This window comes from Phaenicophaeus curvirostris, chromosome 5 (assembly GCF_032191515.1).
Source record: "Phaenicophaeus curvirostris isolate KB17595 chromosome 5, BPBGC_Pcur_1.0, whole genome shotgun sequence".
NCBI classification, from domain to species: domain Eukaryota; kingdom Metazoa; phylum Chordata; class Aves; order Cuculiformes; family Cuculidae; genus Phaenicophaeus; species Phaenicophaeus curvirostris.
The window spans coordinates 27,510,155-27,530,926 of record NC_091396.1 but is presented as its reverse complement, the minus strand read 5'-3'; the positions used below and the strand labels follow the sequence as shown (position 1 = coordinate 27,530,926).

Here is a 20,772-nt window from a genome sequence, read left to right as displayed (position 1 = left end):
GAGCTTGAATTATTTACCCTAATTCTGCCTTTTAATTCCCATCTTGGTTGGCAGTACAGGAAAGTTGGATTTTTGATTCCTCATAGCAAATTAATAGTGGCACAATTACACAATGTAAAATATTGAAGTGGTATAGTAGCACTCAGCTGGTTCTCATTTTATACTGCTGAGACTCAGCAGGGTAGGAAGCGTAGGCTACTCAGTGGGGAACCACAGATTCAGGCTCAAAGCTCCCTAACTGAGACATAATTCGTTCAGCTTAGAACACAGGCAGAGTGTACTCATTTTAGTCCGAACATTGTACAGATAGCCTCCGAAGCAGCAAAATGCCTCTTCTGCCTGTATTGGAAGACTTTATATTATTCCACCAGGAGAAGGAATCATCCTAACAGAATTTAATGGAACTAAGAAGGGAAGACTCCTGGTGGGTGAAAGGATTGCAAAAATCTAATCCACTGTAATGGTGTGATGCTGTCCTGAAAAACTGAGCTTTCAGCCCCTTTCCTTTAGTTAAGGCTTCGAAGAGAACCAGCCCTTCAGCAATACTCATCTCTGTGTAGGACACTGCTCCTCGGCTTCATTGCTACCACTTACTATTTCCTTACATATGCTGCGTACAAAATGTTTTAAAGGAATCCCAAGCCTCTGGGATTCTTTCTTTCCACATTTCTGCCAGCCAATGAATTAGCACTATTAGACATATCTATGTGCCACAGATACAGCAGTTACTGCAATGGAAATAAAAAATTCTTATTCCATAAACAATAACATGGAGGAAGCTCAATTTCCTATGCATTATCTCATTTTGTATTCTCATCCACATCTCCTAAACCTGTTTGTTTCAGGCTCCTGTGCCTTTCCCCATCTTACAGGGCAGCACCCCAGAGGGGCAGGATGCTCCATGGCCAGGCTAGACCCACATTACTGCTGAACGGCCTGCCAGTAGGAGTTTGTTAACTGGCCAGCTGGCTCCTGCCAGACTGAGCAGACATGGGCAGAAAAAGCCAAGTTCTTCTTTCAGCAGAGGCACTAACAGATGCCCACTTCTCTTCTACTCAGCCACCAGTTCCCATGATACACAAGGGGACTTGATAGATTTACTTTCTATTCTGTTACATTGTTTTCAAATTGACCTGTGGGTTCAAATGTTATTAGAGAAGGTCCGAAAGGCAGTGGGATTCCCCAGACCTCATTCCTGAAGGAACCAATCTAAAAACATATTTGTGTTGGTCTGCGCATCACACACTTGCAGCAACAGTCATTTGAGAGTCGGTCATGGTGGCAGAGGTACCTCATCAGAATCCTAAAGGCTTAGCAAGAGCAGTCCCTGCAGCCAAGCTCTGTGCAAGTCAGGGACTAAAGTTTGAATTTCATTGGATAAACAATACATTTTAAAAGGTGAGTGTTTGTTGAGGTGAGGCGGCATCAGAAAACCTTATGCTTCCCGGCCTAACCTGGCAAGTGCAAAAGCTGTGAGGGCTGAAGCTCCACAAAGCGATGAGGGGGACTTAGTCATAGTAACAGAAGAGGAAAAGAAGGGAAGTCTTGCACAGAAATTACTCTGTCACTTACTTCTAGTAAGACCTACCTTAGGCACCTACCTTAGTAGCCGGTGCTCTATTTTGCCATCAAACAGGAAAGAAAATGGGGAGGTGGGGTATGGTTCAAAGCTGCACCAGGGGAGGTTTAGAGTGGACATGAGGAAACATTTCTCTGCCAAGAGGGTGGTCACACACTAGAACTGGCTTCCTAGCAAGGTGGTCGATCCCCCAAACCTGTCACCATTTAAGAGGCATTTGGACAATGCCCTTATCAAGCTTTAACTTTTGGTCAGCCCTCAAGTAGGCAGTTGGACTAGATGATCCTTGCAGGTCCCTGCCAACTGAAATAGTCTGTTATATTGTAAACAGTGGAGTGCACAGGCAACAAAAGCACGAAGCAAGCCCTTCAAGTTTGCTGTGGCAGCTCAGAGCTCTGGGACAAGAAGCTCTCTTTAGACAAGCAGGTCTTGCCAACTTTCCTTCCCCAGATTATTCAGAAACTCTGACTGTACAATACCGTCAGTGATATTTTCTTTTTTTACACTTGGCTTCCTTCTCCACCCACCTCTTTGGAAAGGACTGATTTGCTCCTACATTTCACTATGAGCTCATGCATCCCATTTCACAGCTGGTGCCTACAAAGTTGCTCAAACAAGGCTGTTGCGTTTGACCTTCAGAGTCCATGAGTCAAACAGTATGGTGTGACCAGCTCACAGTTTGCTGTTCATGGGCACATCAGGGATGAGGTTACTCAGATTGCCAGTCAACCAAATGACTAGAGCATCCTAAATAGCTTCCAAATCAAATCAAGGGTATATATTGGTGACTTGAGAGAGAAAAGCCTCTTGTCTCTGAAGAAATTTATCTCTTTCTGAAATTAAGATCTTCTGATTTCAATTTCAACTCCCCTGCTAATGCTGAAATGAAGCTGCTAAAGGCACAGACGATGTGTAGCAGTGTCCTCTTTGGGCTAAACAGTATTTCATAATACATAGATGGAAGGACTTGGCACAGCTCATTCTTTGGGCACCCTGAAATAGAAGAACATTTTCCTTTGTCCATTTTCTCCCACCTCAGATAACATCTAGCTCAGTCAGGGAGATCTTTCTGCAGAGACACACTTCCTTGCTGTGAGCCAAACAAGGCCCTTGACAGGTATCACATGAATATACAACTTTGTGCAATCAAACCACACTTCAGCAAGGGTGCTTTTGTTGCCAACATGGAAATCATATGACCACATATAGAATAGAATCATAGAATAACCAGGTTGGAAGAGACCCACCAGATCATCAAGTCCAACCATTCCTATCAAACACTAAACCATGCTCCTTAGCACCTCATCCACCTGTGCCTTAAACACCTCCAGGGAAGGTGACTCAACCACCTCCCTGGGCAGCCTGTTCCAGTGCCCAATGACCCTTCCTGTGAAGAATTTTTTCCTAATGTCCAGCCTAAACCTCCCCTGGCGGAGCTTGAGGCCATTCCCTCTTGTCCTGTCCCCTGTCACTTGGGAGAAGAGGCCAGCACCCTCCTCTCTACAACCTCCTTTCAGGTAGTTGTAGAGAGCAATGAGGTCTCCCCTCAGCCTCCTCTTCTCCAGGCTAAACAACCCCAGCTCTCTCAGCCATGCCTCATAAGGCCTGTTCTCCAGCCCCTCACCAGCTTCGTTGCTCTTCTCTGGACTTGCTCCAGAGCCTCAACATCCTTCTTGTGGTGAGGGCCCAGAACTGAACACAGGATTCGAGGAGCGGTCTCACCAGTGCCGAGTACAGAGGGAGAATAACCTCCCTGGACCTGCTGGCCACGCCGTTTCTGATACAAGCCAAGATGCCATTGGCCTTCTTGGCCACCTGGGCACACTGCTGGCTCATGTTCAGTCGGCTGTCAACCAACACCCCCAAGTCCCTCTCCTCCAGGCAGCTTTCTAGACAGACTTCTCCTAGTCTGTAGCACTGCATAGGGTTGTTGTGCCCCAAGTGCAGGACCCGGCATTTGGCTTTGTTAAACCTCATGACATTGGACTCTGCCCAGCGGTCCAGCCTGTTCAGATCCCTCTGCAGAGCCTCCCAACCCTCCAGCAGATCGACACTCCCACCCAGCTTAGTGTCATCCGCAAACTTGCTAAGGGTGCACTCGATGCCTTTATCCAGGTCATTGATAAAGACATTGAACAGGGCTGGACCCAGCACTGAGCCCTGGGGAACCCCACTTGTCCCTGGCCTCCAGCTGGATTTCACACCATTTCCCACCACTCTCTGGGCCCAGACATCCAACCAGTTTTCCACCCAGGAGAGTGTGCACCTGTCCAGGCCAGAGGCTGACAGTTTCTCAAGCAGAATGCTGTGAGAAACTGTGTCAGAGGCTTTACTGAAGTCCAGGAAGACCACATCCACAGCCTTTCCCTCATCCAGCAGCCGAGTCACTTTGTCATAGAAGGTGATCAGGTTAGTTTGGCAAGACCTGCCTTTTGTGAACCTGTGTTGACTGGGCCTGATCACCTGGTTCTCTTGCATGTGCTTCATGATAGCACTCAAGATCACCTGTTCCGTGACTTTTCCTGGCACTGAGGTCAGACTGACAGGCCTGTAGTTTCCTGGGTCCTCCCTGCAACCCTTCTTGTAGATGGGCACAACATCAGCCAGCCTCCAGTCCAGTGGGGCTTCCCCAGTCTTCCAGGACTGTTGGAAGATGATGGAAAGGGGTTTGGCCAGCACATCTACCATCTCTTTCAGTACCCTTGGATGAATCCCATCCGGCCCCATAGACTTGTGGGTGTCTAGTCAGGCCAGCAAGGCTCTGACCACCTCCTCTTGGATCACGGGAGCCTCATTATGCTCCTCTAGCTCCTGGGTTAGTACACAGACGGAACAACTTTCCTTACAACTAAAGACTGAGGCAAAGAAGGCATTAAGTACCTCAGCCTTTTCCTCATCCCCTGTCACTGTTGTTCCCTCTGTGTCCAATAGGGACTGTATGGTCTCCCTAGTCCTCCTTTTATTATTTATATATTTATAGAAAGTTTTTTTGTTATCTTTCACAGACTTGGCCAATCTGATTTCTAGTTGAGCCTTGGCCCTTCTGATTTTTTCCCTACATAGTCTGACTTCCCTCCTGTAGTCCACCCAAGAGGCCTGTCCCCTCTTCCAGAGCCCATAAACATTTCTCTTCTTCTTGATATCACTCAAGATCTCTCTGTTCAACCAAGCTGGCTTTCTCCCCTGCCAGCTTTTTTTCCGGAACATGGGGATGGCTTTCTCCTGAGCTGCTAGGATTATGAACATACATGAGAGCGTGTTCTGGTTTGAAAGAAGAATTGATTTTCTAACTTTTCAGCTGAGCTTCACCTAAGTAACTTCATTTCCCAAAAGTCAACTGCACATTTTCAGATAGACTGGTGTCTGTCCCTACACGTGATAATACTTGAAATTTATAACTTATCACAAAAGTAATGGGGCCTAGGTATGCAGAAAGGCCATTGCTTACATCTATCCCTATGGAGATGAAGGTCATCTTCAAGTTGGTGGAATGCCACAAACAAAAGGGGCAAAAAAGGGTCACATCTGCAGGGGGAGGCAGACAGGACAGATGACCCAAAACTGACCAACAGAATATTCCATTCCATATATGTTGTATTCTGTATAAAATGGAAGGATCACAAGGGTTAAGCTCTCTTCTTCAATGGCTGGCATCCAATACAGACCTCATCTGTCTTTTTGCCCCTGATCCTGGATCTGTGAGTTCTTGAATCCAGCTCCTATTTGTATTCAAGTCCAGGCTGGGACCTTTCCACATGTCTGCTATGTGTATCAGTGGTGTATAGTCATCAGGGGTGGGGGGAATTTCGTATATTTGTGTATATGTCACTACTTTCTTATTAATAGCATTTTCATTATTATTATTGTTTCCTTAAAGCTGTTGTAGTTTTAGTTTCCAACCCATAAATCTCTTTCTTTCATTTCCCTTTTCCCTGAGGCAGGGGGGTATAGTAGGATTTGAGACACAACTGCTTGCATTTAGCTGTCAATCAAGCTAGGGGGGCTTAACTGTGACAGAGAGAATGGAAATCAGATGGCCACACCATATAAACAATAAAGTTGTAAGCCAGGTCCGTATCTGGCGATAGCTCTATAAAGAAAAACAATTTCTAAGTTATAATAATATGCTAAGAACAGTTGGGAGGGAGAGCTCCTCTAATTCCCTAGCACATGACTCTTCAGAATACAGCTAGGGAACCAGAAGTTTTACTTATAAGATGCCCAGAGGCTTTGTAATATGTGTAAATTTGCCCAGACAAAAAACAGTTAACTGTGCAATGCTTGAAGCTGGACTGGCATGGCATACAGACCTGTTGTATTTATGCAGTTTGCTAGGGCTGCAGTTTTGCAGTAAGTGGCCTTTCAGAGAGGTGGCCACATAGACAGAAAGATGAGCTCACCCAGAAATGCCCTGATGAATAACCCAGAAACTGACTGATTTTCAGGCCTAGATCAGTGAGTAGTTATATGCATAGCAGCAACTGACAGACAAACTGGAAAATATTCTTTGTGGTCTTGCTTTGGCCTGCCGTGAAAAGAGAGAAGCAAATCAAAAAATATATCAGAACAAAAACTAGCAAGAAACCTCCTCAGGCAAGGAATATGGCAAGAACTGAAAGTTTTGATGGCATTTAGAGTCCTGGGTACACAAATCTCTCCTAAAATAAAGCAGCTTCTAGAATAGATAGTCAGATCAGACAATGACAGATCAGTAGTTATAAGTTCCTGATCTTTCAGATAAGACATAAAACCAGGTCCTGACCTTGCTTGATCATTAAAGATCTTATGACACTTTTTGTAAAAAGAAGGTTGTTAATCCCACTGGTCTGGAAACAATCCAATATAGGTAACTTGCAAAAATCTTTCGTACAGTTTCATCTAAATGCAGCACTTTTCTCTGTTCCCCAGGCTAAAATACTGTGGCATTTCTGTGTGCTGTAGTACATGACTAAGAGAGCCCTCCGTATCTCAGCATTAGCACAACTCTTGTGAGACCTCACCTGGAATAATGTGTTCAGTTCTGGCACCCTCAGCACAGGAAGGACATGGATTTATTACAGCAAGCCCAGAGAAGGGCCACAAATATGATCAGAGGGCTGGAGCATTTCCCACACAAGGACAGGCTGAGAGGGGTGGCCTTTTTTAGCTTAGGGAAGAGAAATCTCCAGGGAGACCTTATAGCAGCCTTCTAGGACTTAAACGGGGGGCTACAGGAAAGATGGGGAGGGATTCTTTATCAGGGAATGCAGGGACAGGACAAGGGTTAACAGTTTTAAGCTGAAAGATTTAAATAGATGTTAGGAAGAAATTTTTTACTGTGAGGGTGGTGAGGCTCTGGAACAGGTTACCCAGAGAAGTAATGGATGTGCCACCCCTGGAGGTGTTCAAGGCCAGGCTGGATGAGCAACCTGATCTAGTGGAAGGTGTTCCTGCCCATGGCAGGGGGGTTTGGAATTAGATGATGTTTAAGGTCCCTTCCAACCCAAACCATTCTATGATTCAGTGAAGCAATCCTTGTATATGCACTCATTGCCACTCCTACAAGGAGGTTATGAACACTAACATTTGCTAAGGAACTTAGAGATGTATAGTACATGATGTGCAACATGGTTCAACTTTCACAAAACACTTTCCACACTAGAGCACTTAGAAATTAGAGCTTCTCAAATTTTGAGTGCTAACAGGTGAACTGCAAATGCAGGAGGGAACAATGCTTATGCCTTTGCCACTGAATAAGCCTATCAGACAATACTGGAAGAGAGAGACAGGGACAAGACTTGGTATTGCTGGGATGATGGCTGCCGAACACATCGATGGTCAGCAGGTGAAACTATGAGTGGACCAAACCAGTACATTTTCAAAATATAAGTATAGGACTCTCTGATAGGCATTAAAGGAAAACACACTAGTTCATCCTAAGCACAACTTCCAGTTTCCATCCAGGACAATTCATAAACATGTCTCATTTTCAAGCTTTTTTACAAATAGCATCACCAGGGGTCCCAAAACTCCTTGGGGTTCATTCAGTATGGAAGTCTATAGGAGAGAATGAGAGAACAGGCAAAAACAAATAACAGAGGCATCAACTATGTTATTCAGTAAGGAGTTAGTCTGCCAACGTAGTCAATAATTATCTCTTAGAAGAATAAAGCAGTGATAAAAACTTGAAGGCACACACAGCTTGAGCTATGGAAGGTGTGAAATATGGATGTAGTAAAATAGTGTGGAAGTTTTACTCTAATAAAATGTAAGAGGGCAATCACATCTGTCACCAGAAAGATTAAGCTTTAAGAGACACAGAGTCTTAACACGAGCATGCCTGCACACACATCAAGGAACGGCTATGTCAGGGTGCACTTCAGCATATTAATGGCAAAGGCTGATTTTGAATTGAGCTCTTCATTCACAAATATCTGTCAAGCCAAGTGTGTTATTATTTTGCAGCTAGATTAAAAGGACAGCTCATTATCAAAGAAGCATTCAATTATTATAGTTACTTACAGCACCCCACTCACTTGTGATCCTTTGGCTTTAATAAATAGAGGCTATGATTCCATGTCCATTAAAATCTAAGAACAGATTCCCTGGGGAAAAGATCAAGACTAATCTGAAGATTATTTCGTAGATGTTCTTACCTGCATCTTCCCAAAGCAGAACATCCAAGTTTTCTTCATGGGGAAAGCTTACTAGGTTACCATTTTCCTGGTCTTCACTATCTGTTTGCCTCGACAGTCTCACCACTCAACTAATAGCCAAATACAAAACAAGGATCCAAGAACAAGTAGTTTCTCATAGTGAAACTTGCTTCTTGGATAAGCCTGCAGAACAATAGCTCATGACAGGGTTTTTTTAATACATGCAACTTCTTAGTAAAATCTTGTGCAGTGAAGTCAAGAGAGCACAACCCCAGTGGGACTCTTATGCTCACTCCTTCCTGTTCGTCTTCCACTGGAAACAAAGCTGGCAAGCCAAAAAGGCATCAGAGAAGTACAGCTTAGAGTTTGCAGTAAGGATACTGTGGGAACATTTTCCAGTTACTGATTCAGTACAATTTGCTGGAACAACATACAGTAACCATAAAAGAAGTCTGAATGAACCAAATCGCAAACTACGTTTATCACACTTGAAAAAGCTTGTTCCCTTAAAAATGAATTCTTCATAAGTAGTCTATTGAGGATCACACAGAAAGGAAAAATGCATCTCTGGGTACAATTTTGACACTGTCACATTTAAGTTCATTGTAGCATGAGATCAAAGTGGAAACGTCAGAAAATTGGGAACCATTTTCACATTAGAATATCTGTTAGCCCAATAATTAGGGTCTCCCACAAGAAATTATCCTAACCTCAGGCTATTGGTCTTTCTGGGGTGCATCATAATTTCTCTCTAGTTTAGACCAGAGACTGCATTCTGGAAAATGTTTATTATGACTATAAAATCACATTTTCTATTTAAATAGAGGCCAATAATTCCATGCTAGCTATAGGCTTATTGCTTCTTTCTTCTATCTGCAGCTAGCTATAGGAATGACTGAAATAAATAGCTGCAGAAAGCAGTAAGCAAAGATTGGTGATTCAAAGGGAAAGTTGGGTTGCAAAATAGAGAATAGTTTCTTAACCTTAAGAGTAGGTTGCTGGCAGAAGACACTCATACAAGAAGACAAAATTTATTGCCCCTAAGTCAATATTGGCAATTGCATGCTAATTCCAGGGGAGGTCTGCAAAATGCACATGGGCACGCAGCTGCTAACTTCTCCAGCAGTGCAATGCTAGCCCTTTGTGGCACTAGGGCACACAGAGAATGAAACTCTTTGACTCACGATGCACAGGAGCAGATATTCTTAGTTACTGCTGGCCACAAATACCCAAGTTCTGCATCTTACTTTTAACTTGCAGATTGCACTATTTCAAAAAATATAAGCCTCACCAACATCAACAAAACCTGAGATTCAGAGATGACTGTAAAACATAAAATTTGCTGATAAGAGCTCATTGCAAAGAAGCATGATCAGCAAGCCCACACTCTCCCCCGTAAATGTTTTAAGTGTTCATGAAACAGTACCAAAAAGAGAGAAATGCACTAAAAAGAATACTTTACATCCCCTTTTCTCCCACTCCTTTTCACAGTGGACAGACAGGAGGAAAGCATTGACAGGTCCCGTCCAAATGATTTCATTGAACCAAACCTAATAAACCACAGCAGGCAGTACCAAGAACAAAAATGAGCTGGGGCATCTTCTGGACAGCAGCACAACTAACATTTTGTGAGGGAGCTGACACACATCAGAGACAAAAGATACACAGTACTTTATTAGAAACTTTTGTATCATTCTAAATCTATTTTTTATAATCTATATTGAAAGAAATATTGATGTCAGGAGTATCAAGCAGCTCATTTTTTCTGAAGGATGCTAACATATCTTCACAGTTGCACAGCATGCTTGTGAGGCTGTCATTGTATCATCATGGTGTAACATGAAACAACCTCCTTCCAAAACTGCAATCCACTACCAACAGTACAATATCTGAAGTCAATTCAGAGCTCTTTGCATTTCCTGCCACTCTGAAGAGATCAAAAAGCCATCCTGAACATGCATTGTGATGGAAACTGCTAACAAAAGCCCACATGCGTTGAGGTAGCCTAGAATAATTTTTTGGAGACATGTTCATTCATTTTGTAAGGCAAAACTGTGGTGAAAGCACTAACAGTGAAGAAGTCACTTCATTCAGAAGCATCAGTCTTCCTTTCAGCTGACAGATCCCACAGATTAATTGCTGAAGTGTTATCAAATATCTGACAAATAAGACCCAAACAGTGTGATGTGCTTACACCACCTACACAGCAGGCAGTCTGAGTCTTAAAAGCAAAGTTAAAGCCTTCTTTGCCCTAATGTTTCCACACGGGCGCTTTGAGCATGTTATCTATGGACCTCTCTCCAGATCTTCAGATCAACACCCTAAGAGATGCAAGCTTCCACCTCAAACTCAGACGCAGCATCTGTTCTCCAAGCTTAACAATTGAATTACTGATTGGTTCGGCAAACTGCCAAAAGAGTGAGGAAAGCCAATCGAGAATAACGAGAAGTTACTATGACGGGGAAAATTTAAAACAGAAAGGGAAAAAGAGATGGGGAGTGAAGGAGAGCCTAGTGAAGGACAACACTGACATGGAGGCTCACCACAACACTGCTGGTGCAGTGTCTGCTCCTTTTGACCCAACTGAAGTTGCAGTGTGACAATTTGGTCTCTTCAAGCTCTTCTTTTCCTTTTTGGGATGGGCCTGGCTAGAAATTCACATGCAGCATTTTTGCAACAGATGATTTGAGACAGAAGATTATCACAAAAAAAAGGGATGGAGGGGAATGCACATTGGCCATTTTACTCATGCATACAAACACTGTTCATCATGCAAAACAACACCAAACCTTCACAGTGCATTCTCCATTCTAAGAGGAACAAAAAAAAGGACCAATTTTTAAAAATGAGTGCAAAGGCCAGTGAATTATCATAAAATTATTCTTAAAATGGATATCAGAGGGTCAGCTTTGTGAACAGAGCATATACCAGTTTCTGTAAGTTGAAAGAAAACATGTTTTACCCCCAGACTTCATTATCAGCTGCAGGCAGCACCACTTCATTGATGAGAGATTTCCAAGGACAACTTTACAAAACTAGGAGGGAGCAGAAGTGAGAATGAACATGCCTTTCTACTTTACTTTCTGTCTGACCCATAGCATATTTATATACTCAAATCTTATAGCTTGTTCTATCTGTCCATGACTTCATCAGTAAAAGGTGTTCAGTGTTTGCCTGATATTATTAACAAGTGACTGCATTAGTCTAGAAATGGATTGTTAAATTCCACTGTCAAATTGAAGTAGTCAATAAATACAGTGGAATGCAAGCACTTCAATCATATAATGTTCCATGTGTACTTTTCTGTTGAAAAGTTTCCACACAGTGGGGTTTCAGTCCTATTTTGAGTTCTTCTTCTAGTCTTTGTCCTAATCCTGTGTAGTAGAGCCACTGAGTTGCCTATATCTTCTTTGGGAATTGCCACTGCTCAGTGAATTGGGCTAAGTCATCGCATAGGGATCCTAAATCCAGGGAACTCATATTACTCACACAGTTTGAGGATCACAAGTCAGCTCCATTTCTTTTCGGTAGAGGATGTGCTATCAAGTTGATGGGAGACTCTCTCCCCTTTTCAAAACGCAAATAAAGATTCAGTAGAACGCAGAAAACTGCTGCCATGTAAGTTATGGGAGGCAAAACTGAGACAGTCCCGCTATATTGCCTGCCAACTCAACAGCAATACTAGGATTATCTTCAACTCATTTCCAGTCCAATTAAGTGTTGGTTTTTAAAACCAGATTGTTGCTGTCTTCCAGCTCAGCCCCTGCAGGATTTGTCCCAATACAGATTCCCACTGTTCCTACATGGGATAACATCAGTCACTTTGATGAAACCAAGCATTTTCTAGCTACTAGGGACCAGAAGATATCTTTTTTTCTTTCTAAGAATTAGAAGATAGCATCTGTGGGGACTTCTTTATGTGGTGGTTGTTGGGGTTATTGTCTCCCACAACCATATGCTGTTCTGAGTTAGAACCACTTGAACCCTAGAAACCTATTTGCCGGTCTTATTTTCAGCAGAATTATTTTCTTATTAAAGAAATCTTTTGATAAGGAGTTAATAAGTCACATAAATTTGGGGGACAATTTTAATTTTCATCTACTCACTCTGACTGGGATTAAAATGGATTAACAGAACCAGCACACTTTGGTCCTGTTTCCCTTAAACTGCATTCAGCTTAATCTTCCATTCACTTTACCAGGATTTTTCCAAAATGTTCCTGCTAGCAAAGCACTGAATGATCCTTAGCAATCAATTACACAAAAATTCTTTAGTTCACCACTCTTCCTCCAAAAGTACATGCAAAAAAATTTAAAAAGCGCAGAAAATTCAAACCAGGTTTCTTGGTTTGGGGTTCTTTTTTTAGTATCAGTTGCATTGAAGCTGAGAAAGTTTGCATTTAAACTAGGTAAAGCAATGCCCTCTAGTGTTCTGCAGAGAAATCTGCACAAGGCTGTCTATTCTTAAAGACATTCAAGCTTAGGAATCCTGTGCCATCTCAAGTGACAAAGTTTTGAAAGCAGCATCCTTAGAATGTTCTGCACACAAATATGGCCTGCAGAACGATTTGGGATCCTTTACTTTCTCTCAGAAAGCTTCTACTTCTTTCAGAGTTCATAAAATGAAATCCACCTCCACTCTCATCACCTACAAATACCAACCATGGACAATGTTTTACTGTCCTCCCACCTGTGGCATGTGACAAGTCACATAATACCTACGCTGCACCTTCCCCAAGTACACACAGCACCTTCCCCAATACACACAGCATTTGGTGCCCTGTAACACTGACCCATCACACAAGCAGGGGATACATTTTGCTTGAAGAGCTCAGTTACAGAGCACCAAAGCTTAGCGTGTTTCCTCATAGCAGTGGCATTCCCAAGATATTGATAAATTGCAATCAGAACTATCCAAACTCAAGAAAGATTTAAAAAGAGCATTCTCATAGTTGAAAAAAAGTCCAGAAGTATACAAGTATTTGTTTACATTTTGTACACATCACAAATCTCAACTTTGCATTGTACAAAGGACTGGAAGAGTCTTTACAACTGGAGGTCTGAAAGGCAAGGGGCAAACTCCTTGATGAAAGCCGTTCTTACATGGGCGGATAGGAATCCTTAAATTTTACCATCCATTGCTCTTGAAAGGCAACTGCTGCGCTCCCACCATCTAGTCAGAATAGAAGCCTGAAAACCACTGATTACATTTTTAGTCACATCAAGTACTTTTAAAATGTTTAACAATAAAGCCACTCAAGTTGACCACTAGGCTTTTATTACTTCATGTGCAGCAGAGTGAAACCACAGATCAAAAGCCTCATCTTGAACACCTCCAAGGATGGGGCATTCACAACTTCTCTGGGCGACTGATTCCAGTGCCTCACCACCCTCACAGTAAAAGATTTCTTCCTAATCTCTAATCTCAATCTACCCTCTTTCAGGACATTAAGAAGAGCAAGGTTAGTATAAGCAGGGTTTCTTTGGAGGGAAGCTAGCTTAGCCTGTTTGATAGGTAAAGAGAGAAGCATAGGTCTTCAGGCTAGGCATCACCCTGCACCTTCCAGAAGAACTTGTGTACAAGAACAAAAGAAAAGAAATAACATTAGGAAGAACATTTTTTAAAATTAAGTTCACCAAACAAAAGCCTGCCAGAATGACCATAGTTCTGCAAAAATTACTGGATATAAATAAAACGTCCAGCGAGACCACACATAAGGTAAATTCCAAATTTGATCTGGTGCTTGTGATGAGCCTTTTAGGGCACTGTATCTGTAATGTTTGTATCTGAGGCTGTAATACAGAATTTGAACGTAGAAGCAGGATCAAATTACAAGTTTTTAAAATTACATTTAATCTTAAGAACATCACTTAAATTTCCTCTCTTCTCAGAGTGCAGCCAATACATATTCAGTAAACAAGCAGATACTTTGCCCTCCTCCAACAGAGAGTGGTTACTGCCAAGCATCCTGCTCTGCTAAGAAATTATTTTTAATCTTGTTATACAGATAACCATATTAAGGGAGAAAAAGCAGTTTAGAGACTATCCAAAAGTCAGCCAAGGGAAGATGTCCAGTGTTTAGACCACTGCACTACGAACTACTATTTCTTAGAGGTCTGACCCAGTATGTCTTGTCTGTGTGACTTGACTGTGTGCACAGAACACTGGAGAAACTGCTTATATGTATCTGTACATCTTTTAAAAAGTTCTCAGTGTCAGCTTCCCTGCTTTACTGTCATTTTACTTGCAGGGGATATTGTGAGGAAAGGACATTCAAAACTCAGGGTACAAAAAAAAAAAAAAAAGCAAAGGAAAGATCTGGGGAAGACAGACATTACCTTCAGAACCCACAGTCTCCAGGCTGAACGAATGACGTGGCTTTTCTACTTCCTTCAGTTTTTTCAACAGTCCAGTGCCTCTCAGACACATTCTCACCCTCTCTCCAGAGAAGCATAACCATGTGAAAGAGAATGGAGGAAAATGTTCCACAATTCATCATAGAGAGGCTACAAGCACATGCTGTGACATACTGAGATGTGTATTGTTCTGCAGGTCTGGGAGCATTCAGTTTGCAAAGATGCGAAGAATGTCCACATAAGACACAAACTGTCTGAAATGCACATAGTTTCATCAGCAAAGTGTAAACTGAGCTCTTCCTTTCTTCCCCTTGGCTCTCTTCTTGCACAAGTGTTTGCTACAAACCTAGTGCTGGTGCATTCTCCTTAGTTTCTTTGTGTGTCACCATCGGCAGGTACTTCAGTTGCACAGGAGGGAGCTGCTCAAAGGTCAAATCCCAAAGGACTCTCTGCATTCAGCAGTCTGTAGAAGAGTAGGTGCTTTTTCAAGGTCTGAGAAAGAAACAGCAGCTATTAAGCGTGTCTGAAAAGAATCTAACCTTTTCCACTGTGTCACCAACACAGCCTAGCAATCTGCCAGACAGTACAATTCCATCAAGTCCAACATATTTAATTACTTCATTTTTAATAGAAAAGCTATAAAAGGTGAGTTTCTTCTAAGAAAATTCACTTTGGATTTGCATGAGATTTCCTCTTCAGAATACAACTCCACTGTCTCCTCAACAACCCTTCACAATGACTCCTTACCGTAAGTCCAAATCGGGTTTAGAGTGGGATCTAAGAATTTACCTTGGACGCTAAACAAAGTGCCAAATGACTTGGCTCTGTCACACAAATGGTAAAGAGAGAGAAAAAAGGCTCACAGAGAAAGAGAGAAACCTTATATCCATTTTGTTCTTTTGGGGGAAGCACCCAACTAAGAGTTAAGGGAGCTTTGCTGCTAAGAGCTTCAGTCTTCAGTCATGAAAGAACATGGGTCAAAGTGGTTGGTGACTATTCAAACACCATTTAAACCCAAAGATTTTAAGCTTCCCTTATATCATATGTTCTCAGAAGCAGCTAGATGTCTCCCTGACTACAAATTAGGTCTTTCAGGTTCCCTCTCTGCAGAGGGCTGATCCCAGTCTAGTACGGAGTATCCCTCTACAGCAGAAAGACAGAATATCCCCAGTGATTAACAGTTCCCAGAGCCAGAACCCATCAAAGCTGTGAATGAACACTGCACAGAGGACCAGAATTCCTTCCGCTCTAGTAAGCAATATTTCAGGTCAAAGGAACATGCTGGCAAATTTTATTGTCCTTTCCCTTCACTAGATTCATAGAATCATAGAATCACCAGGTTGGAAGAGACCCACCGGATCATCGAGTCCAACCATTCCCACCAATCTCTAAACCATGCCCCTCAGTACCTCATCCACCCGCACCTTAAACACCTCCAGGGAAGGCGAGTTAACCACCTCCCTGGGCAGACAGTTCCATTGCCTAATGACCCTTTCAGTGAAGAATTTTTTCCTTATGTCAAGCCTGAACCTCCCCTGGCGGAGCTTGAGGCCATTCCCTCTTGTCCTGTCCCCTGTCACTTGGGAGAAGAGGCCAGCTCCCTCCTCTCCACAACCTCCCTTCAGGTAGTTGTAGAGAGCAATGAGGTCTCCCCTCAGCCTCCTCTTCTCCAGGCTAAACAACCCCAGCTCTCTCAGTCGCTCCTCGTAAGATTGCTGCTTTAGGATACAGAAATACTCATTTCTGTAACAGAAAAATCTTATTCCCCCCTAGGTGAAACCCTCCTCCAGAAACCACTAAAATCTAAATTAAGATGTTAACCTTAGTTCTTAGTAGTCTATCAAAAATATTCCAAGAAGGTCTCAGTATTACCTAATTTAGTTACAAGGGCTTTTTTCCCCTCATTAGTCCATTGAAACATGCAACATGCAAATTTTGGGGTTTTTTTAACCAGATTAACTAACCACAGGCAGATAACTGAATTTGCTTTTAAACTGGGAGGAGCAGCTGCTACACCGTTAAGGCTGTGATGCCATTCGGTGACACCTGGATAGGCGAGAGAGCTGGACAGAGAGGAACCTAATGAAGTTCAACAACGGCAAGTGTAGAGGTTTCTGCACCTCAGCAGGAATAACCCCCTGCACCAGTACAGGTTAGCGATTGACCAGATGGAAGCAGCTCTTCAGAGAAGGACATGGGAGTCCTAGCAGACAAAAAGTTAACCAATATGCCTTTGTGGCCAAGAAGGCCAATGGTATCCTGGGATGCATCAAGAAGAGTGTGGCCAGACAGTCAAAGGAGGTTATCCTCCTCTGCTCTGCCCTAGTGAGAGCCTACCTGGAGTCCTGTGAACAGTTCTGGGCTCTCCAGTTCAAGAAAGATAAGGATCTACTGGACAGAGTCCAGCAGACAGCCATAAAGATGATTAGGGGACTCGAGCATCTCTCTTACGAGGAAAGGCTGAGAGACGTGGGTCTATTTAGCCTGGAGGAGAGAAGACTGAGGTGTTCTTATCAATGCTTATAAATATCTAAAGGGTGACAGTCAAGAGGACGGAGTCAGTCTCTTCTTAGTGGTGGGCAGCAACAGGACAAGGGGCAACAGGCACAAACTAGAGTGCAGGAAGTTGCACCTGAACAGAAGGAAAAACTTCTTTACTGTGAGGGTGATGGAGCACTGGAACAGCTGCCCAGAAAGGGTGCAGAGTCTCCTTCTCCAGAGATACTCAAAACCTGCCTGGAGGCATTCTTGCACAACCTGCTTTAGAACGGGGTTGGACTAGATGATTCCCCGAGCTCCCTTCCACCCCTGCCATTCTGTGATTTAAATGGAAATGAAAATAAAACCCATATGTCATTGTTCAAAGACTTAATTATTGTATCAGCAACTCTTCTGGGGTATCTATAAAAGTCGAAAAGGAATTTTAATGTCTTGGTCATCCCAGTCCCCTAATGCTCAGTATCTAATGACAGGATGTGAAGGGTACTATCAAACTTCAGGGCACTGAAGTCATCTTTGAAAGATACTGTCAGTTTCCACCCCAACAACTAAAACTCAGTTGCTTTGGGCAAGTTTCAGAGAAGGTGCAGTTACCCTTACACCTTGAAGACAACCCTCCCAAGTCAGAACTCAGGCATGCCACTTTGGCAGTAAAGAGGAAACTTGCATTTATCTTTAGAACGTGAATCTTAAAGGTGGCCAAAGAATAGGACATTATTCATCAACTGCATCACACTGACGCATCACCTTCAGAAAACTCACTTTAAAGATGCCTTCATATTACAACTGTAACTAGATTTCAGAATTTGATCTTGAATGTCAGTGGGTCAGCAAATAAATTTGTTTCCTATCCAAAGTTCGTACAGCATAACCCTCAATGCTCAATCTTCCAACAAGATTATTGCAGTGTAACTGTCCACATGTAAGCTCTCACGCAAATGCAAAAATGTGCAACTTGGTTTAACCTACAAGAAGAAAGGACTGCCAAACTAGATTAGGTTGTATTTGCTTCATGCTTTGGAGGATCTCTGCAGTAAATCAGAACCGTCATAGCACTACCACATACCTTGATGGAAAGCCCAAAGGAAGAAAGGACAACAAAGCAAAAGAGGGATATCTGACACTGCTAACGTGAAGGAACAGCAGACTCATCTGACCCTAAATACAAGACAGCCTAGATGTGTGGTAAACAAAATGCACTCCTCGGCTAGATGCCTCAACACCTGTATTTTTCAGCATTGCCTGTAAGTTCAAGGTTTCAGAGGTAATACACAAGCTGATGCTGGCAAGATGAAAAGACATGCTATATTTTCAGGCTTTACCAGTTGGCTGCAAGCACAGTAATTAACGGCCAAGTAGGTCACATAAGTTGTGATCAGAGACTGGAAAGTTTACCAAGTTCCTGTCTGGGATATCTCCTGAAGGAATTTTTTCAGACTGGCCTCAAGGAAGGGCTATAAGCCTGACACTTGATTCCATGCTACTGGAGTAGGTGGAATCTGTTCACTATCTTCTGAGAACTACAGAACACAATGGAACAACAACTCAGGACACAAAATGTGTCTCAAACAACTGTCTCTCTAAATCATTGTTTTTTATCACAAGATTTTCAATTGCACATAGCCTCGAAGGCAATACCTAACAACAGCCACTAGGGGCAAGGAGGGAAAATCTTTGTGCATTCCCACAGACCAGGTAAAATCAATTCAGGCAGAAAAGACAAATGCAGAATCTACCCATGCAAGCTGAAGTTTCTTCACCTGCACTACTGTGTCCTTGAGCTATGCTCCAGTCTATTGGACACACTACCTCAGTATCCAGCTTTAGTTAAAGAGTTTCTTGCTTTTCACCAGAAAAGGACCTTGTGTCTTCAGCAAATCCTACTTGCTTTGATGTCTATCAAAACCAACAATCCCTCAGCCTTCACCCACACCTTGGTCTGTGCAGAGAAGTTCTTTCCTCTAAAGCTCAGGGACCATACCATCCAAAATGAAGGAAAAAGAAGGTGACAGCCAGATCTCCAGCCAAAAGAGAGACAGGATGTCAACTACTCAAATACAAGGAACTGGTTACAGAGTGGATCTACCTGCTCAGCTTGGCCCGCAGTTCTGCCATGTAGCTTGCTGTTTGCATCACACATATCAGCAGAGTAACAACTGCTACCACTCGCTGGACAGACAACTCGTAGGGCTCTTGCCATGGCAAGTGCTGAACAACTTGGGCAGGGACTGCAGTATCCCCACTCATAGAGGGCAGAGATCCCTACAGTATGAATCACAGAATAGATGAGGTTGGAAAGGGTCTCTGGAGATCATCTATAGTTCAGCTCACTGCTCAAGCCAGGTCAGCTAGAGCAAGTTTGCCTAAGAACAGTCCAGTTAGATTTTTAATTTCTTCAAGGACAAAGAGCCTACAATCTTCCTGTGCAACCTGCTGCAGTGTTTGATTGCCTTCACAGGAAAAAAAGTTCTTTTTCACATTTAAGTGAAATTTCTTGTGCCCATTGCTTCTTGTACTTTCACTCCATACCACTGGAAGAACAAGTCTCTATCTCCTTTACACCCTCCCCTCACATATTTATAAAATAAGATTACAAGAACGTCATCACCACCAAAATAACAAAAATAAACAGACATGGAAAAAGGATGAAAAATGAAGAATACAGTCATTCCAAATGCATCTGAATAGGACCTACCTAACACTGCATCCAAGCATTCCAATAATCTCTTGGAATAACTTTTCTTTTTCGCTCTGTTTCTCAAATTCAGAGCCAAAGTATCTACAGTTATAATAATGTAAATTTAAGGAATCTCGTGCTGTTTCTTTCCTCAAAATTACTTAGAGTGATAAAAAATTAAACACATTTTTTACTCTTTATTAGCCAATACACCTGATAGAGCTGCAGAACACAAAATGCTACTGCAGACAGCATCTCCCTTCTGAAATTTAATACTTGCTTCCCTTTTACTCTTCTTAAGACAATTCCATAGCCATCTCTGTGCTTTCAAGACAGTAACTACACGAAGCAGATTCAATGCTTGAGTCAGGTCAGACTTAGCCCAGCGCGGACCGTGACGGTCAAGCACAAGAATTTGACTTGAACTGAAAGCTGACGTAGCATACAGTTTGTGTGCATCAGTCTGCCTCACTTAGCATACATGCTGGTGACACAGACTTCCTTTAGATCATCTGATTCAATCCTAGGCATGCTACAAACTCCTTGTCTTGACGTCACACAAGCAGAGACTACACGTGCCTTGAAAGGCAAAAAGATGCAGCTCTAAAAAGTCAAGGTGTTCTCCCCCAGTATAGAGGAGAAATAAGAAAATACCATTGTTTAAACACAGGAGATAAAGAACATCCAGAAGAAGGTAATACTCAACATAAATACCTTTAGAAACTGCGAGTTTTACTGCAGGAGGCCAGAGAAAAGGAGATAAGACTGACGGGAGTAGAGACTAAGCCTGGAGATCCCTATATTTGCTCCTTTGGAATAGGATGTCCATTTGCTCGGTTGCACCCTCCACCCCCATTTGTACATCCTTGGGCTGTACCCGTAGAGATCACAGGTCTGACCACAGCCAGCAGCCACAACCCACAGCCGGAAGGCTCTGATGCTTAGCCTGATGGCTTCTTCCCTTGGCAGGAGCAGATCTAGCAGGTAGTCCACTATAAATTGACTTAACCTACTTTTCATTTCAAA

General features: G+C 42.7%; 1 long non-coding RNA gene across 5 annotated transcripts in view; it reads right to left on the bottom strand.

Moving 5' to 3' along the window:
* The window catches only part of LOC138721246 (uncharacterized), a 63,693-nt gene that overhangs the window by 16,804 nt on the left and 26,117 nt on the right, over nucleotides 1-20,772 (bottom strand). For 4 of the 5 annotated variants that reach the window (XR_011337523.1, XR_011337522.1, XR_011337520.1 and 1 more), the window contains exon 5: nucleotides 12,850-15,062. This is a non-coding gene — a long non-coding RNA (uncharacterized lncRNA). Of the gene's footprint in view, nucleotides 1-12,849; nucleotides 15,063-20,772 lie in introns of those variants that run through there. The other variant, XR_011337524.1, reaches the window with a different exon arrangement.